This window comes from Nicotiana tabacum, chromosome 15 (genome assembly GCF_000715075.1).
Source record: "Nicotiana tabacum cultivar K326 chromosome 15, ASM71507v2, whole genome shotgun sequence".
Lineage (NCBI taxonomy): Eukaryota > Viridiplantae > Streptophyta > Magnoliopsida > Solanales > Solanaceae > Nicotiana > Nicotiana tabacum.
This window is the reverse complement of record NC_134094.1, coordinates 93,157,202-93,161,219: the sequence shown is the minus strand read 5'-3', so window position 1 is coordinate 93,161,219 and position 4,018 is coordinate 93,157,202.

Below are 4,018 nucleotides of genomic sequence, written 5' to 3'. Positions count from 1 at the left end.
TTTGTATATACACTGTTAAATTGTACAGGTTGATTTCTAGGTGCCTTGCCTTAGCCTCGTCACTACATCGTCGAGGTTAGGCTCGACACTTACCAATACATGGGGTCGATTGTACTGATGCTACACTCTGCACTTTCTGTGCAGATTTTGATACCGGCTCGGGTTGATTGAGATTTTGCTATTAGTCTGCTGTCCGGAGACTCAAGTAGATCTGTCGGCGTTCACAGACCTTGAAGTCCCCGTCTATCTTTTCTGTTCTACTGTTTCTTTCATTCAGACAGTTGTATTTCTTTCTGACTATTACTTGTAGCAAATTCTAGAATGCTCGTGAATTGTGACTCCAGATCCGGGTGGTAGTAATTAATACAGTTTTATGATATTCCGCACTTATTATATTTTATCTTAGTTAATTATTGTTATTTACTGAATGGAAATAAGGAATTGGTTTAACGATTTTTCTAACGTTGGCTTGCTTAGCAAGTGAAATGTTAGGTGCCATCAAGGTCCCGCCGGTGGGAAATTTCGGGTCGTGACAGAAAATCATATATTTGAGTTCGTGAGGTTATGGGTAACAACTTTCTTCAAAAGTTTTCGGAATCCGGGCACGTGGGCTCGGGAGTGAATTTTAGAAATTCTTCAATTGGGATTGGGTAATCACTTTAATAGTTATAGTATGTACTTTTGTGCACGTATTGATTATTTTATATAACATTTGACTAGTTTCGAGTCGTTTGGCACAGAGTTGAGGGTTTAAAGCACAGTTGTGGACCATAAAGTAAGCTTTGAGACGAGGTAAGTCTCTTTTCTAACCTTGTAAGAGGGTATTCTTCCCATAGGTAATTTAAATTTTTATTTTCTTCTAATTGTGGGGGCTACGTATGCACGAAGTGACGAGAGTCCGTGCGTAGCTACTATTCATGCTAATGTCCGGGTAGTCTAGGACCCAAATCATGGATTACTTGAAATGTTGGTACCCTACTTGCTAATTAAAGTTCCTAAAATATTTAGAACTTTTTGATTAAATTGGGGAAGACCATTAATGGAATTTGTGGTACCTTGTGTATTAGCCTTTAATAACGGTTGAGTCAAATGATAATAAAGTATCCTCTCTTCTTGTGGAGCGGGTCGAACGCCTCGACAGAAGATAGATGCATCTATGGTTCGTGCCGCTCGACTCTCAGCAGCGTACACATTATTCTGGATCGGGCCGTACGACCTCGGCATAAATCGTGCTTAATAATACTTGGTGACTAACCATACCTTATATTATGTTGTCGTTTGAAAGGTTACAATTTGTAAAGAAAGTGATCTATCTAGGATTTTAAAGAATTGTCGAAGAACTATTTGCTCCTGCTTATTGATGAGTTATTATTATTACTTACATTACTCATGTTATTTAGAAATTTCTTTATTCATATTGCTAGCCCATCGTAAGTGTTAAAGTCGACCCCTCGTCACTACTTCTTCGAGGTTAGACTTGATACTTACTGGGTACATATTTCTTATGTACTCACGCTACACTTCTGCACTAAACGTGCAGGATCTGAGGTAGGTGCATTTGGCGGTCCTACCGACGCACATCCCCGATATCCCGAGGCCTAATTGTGAGTTGCTTCTCGAGCCGTTCTGCATTCCCTAGAGTCTCTCTTTTATATTTATATTCTGTCTACTCTATTTCGGACAGTAACTAGAGTTTTGTACATTCTACTAGTTGCTCATAAACTTATGACACCAGGTGTCACATACCCGAAATCTCACCCGTCGTTATGGCGCCTATCTCAATACTAGGCAAGCCGACATAATCAATCACCCACAATATCTTTTAAATACGGAAAACATCATAATTAAGTTTAAGAGTGAATCCTACAAATACTGGATATAAATACACTCCCAAAACTCGGTGTCACTGAGTACATGAGCATCTATACATTACAACTCTGGAAAACACGGTCTATAATAGTCTAAGACCAAATACAGCAAACAAAGAGATAGGGAAGGAGAGACATGGTCTGCGAAACATGGCAGCTACCTCTGAATCTCCGAAAAATTAACTGTGTAAAAGAATCAACACCCACTATGTACGGGATCACCTGGATCTGTACACGAAGTGCAAGGTGTAGTATGAGTACAACCAACTCAGTAAGTAACAATAATAAATGAGAAATGAAGGTAGTGACGAGCTTCACACCTAAGTCTAAATACAGAAATTTTCAACATAATAGTGTAGGCATGCTCTCAAGTTAAACATTTAAAATTTCATAATAATTTCATATCAACTTTGACTGAAACAGAAGAAAATGTCTTTTAAAATTTTTTCCAAAACAGTCATATTTGACAGCTGAAATGCAGCAACAATGAAATCAATGCATCCTCTCAGAGTAACAGTCACTCAGTCCTCCCATTCACTCCAACCTCATAGTCACTCTTTCCTCACAGTCACTCAGTACTCGGCACTCAGCACTCACACTCTCACTCAGTAGGTACATACGCTCATTGGGGGGGGGGGGGGTGTGCAGACTCCGAAGGGGCTCCTACAGCCCAAGATCTATAATAAGCCAATCATGGCATAAATCAATAAAACATGCTGCGACGTGCAACCCGATCCCATAAATATCCTCACAATTAGGCCCTCGACCTCACTCACTCATCAATCTCTCCAGTCTCTCAGGCTCTCAGAAATCATGATAAGCAGCCCAACAACAGTGATATGATGCATCAATAATGAACAATAGAGACTAAGATGTAATATGTAAGTAAAATCGTGACTGAGTACAAAATAGTAATTTAACAGATAATTCAACATGTACACGACCTTTTTGGGTCCCAACAGTGTCAACACATTAATTAAATATGATTTATAGTTCAATTTTCCCAATACGTGAAAAAATGTATGGGTAATAACAATTTATTCAACTACACAAATTCATGGAATTGACCAAGTCACAATTTCTACGGTGCACGCCCACACGCCCATCACCTAGCATGTGCATTACCTCAAAACCAATCACATAACACATAATTCGAGATTTTATACCCTCAGGACCAAATTTAGAACTATTACTTACCTCAAACCGTATAATTCTTTATTCCGCTATGCCCTTGCCATGAGAATTTATCTCCGAAAGCCTCGTATCTAGCCACAATTAATGCGATTCAGTCAATACCAATTATTGTAATTAATTCCATAAGAAAATACTAATTTTCCAATAAAAATTCGAAATTAACTCAAATATTGCCCGTGGGCCCCACGTCTCGGAACCCGACAAAAGTTATAAAATATGAACGCCCATCCAAGAACGAGTCCAACCATACAAATTTTACCAAATTGTGACATCAACTCGACCCTCAAATCTTCAATTAAAGTCTTTGATAATTTCTACCACTTTCAATCCAATCTTTACCCACAAACCTTATTGGTACAAGCATATATAAATAATACTCTTACACCAAAGAATCATACTCCTAATCAACCATCTTCTACCCAAATCCGAAATTGAAAAACTAGGGTATGAAACCTTACCTCTTAGATGAAGAACTTGAGAGATTTCTTGTTGGATTTCAAGGCTTGAGCAAGATTTGATGAGCAAGACACTTGAGCTTCTTCCTCTCTCTAGAACACTCTCACTTCTCTCTAAAAATATAAGGTTTTAGCTTAAAAATGACTTAACCCCTCTCTCTATCCGGCCTTGGGGGTATTAAATGAGGTCCTACGTGTGCGACCGCACACCTGGGCAAGTGGCCGCGCACCTGAGGCAGAAACTCTCAAATATGCGCGGCCGCGCATCTGGGCGTGCATAGGACACAGGTCCAGCAAAATGGCCATAACTTTCTGTTTACATATCCAAATGACAAACGGTTTGATGCGTTAGAAACTAGACTCAAAGGGATTTAATTTAATAGTTTATTAAATATATAATTATTCATATCTTGATAGTTATACTCGTTTGAAATTAGATTTTGTGCGAATTCACTTGAAACTTTATCCCACCATATAATTTTCAACTTGACTTAGTCTTAG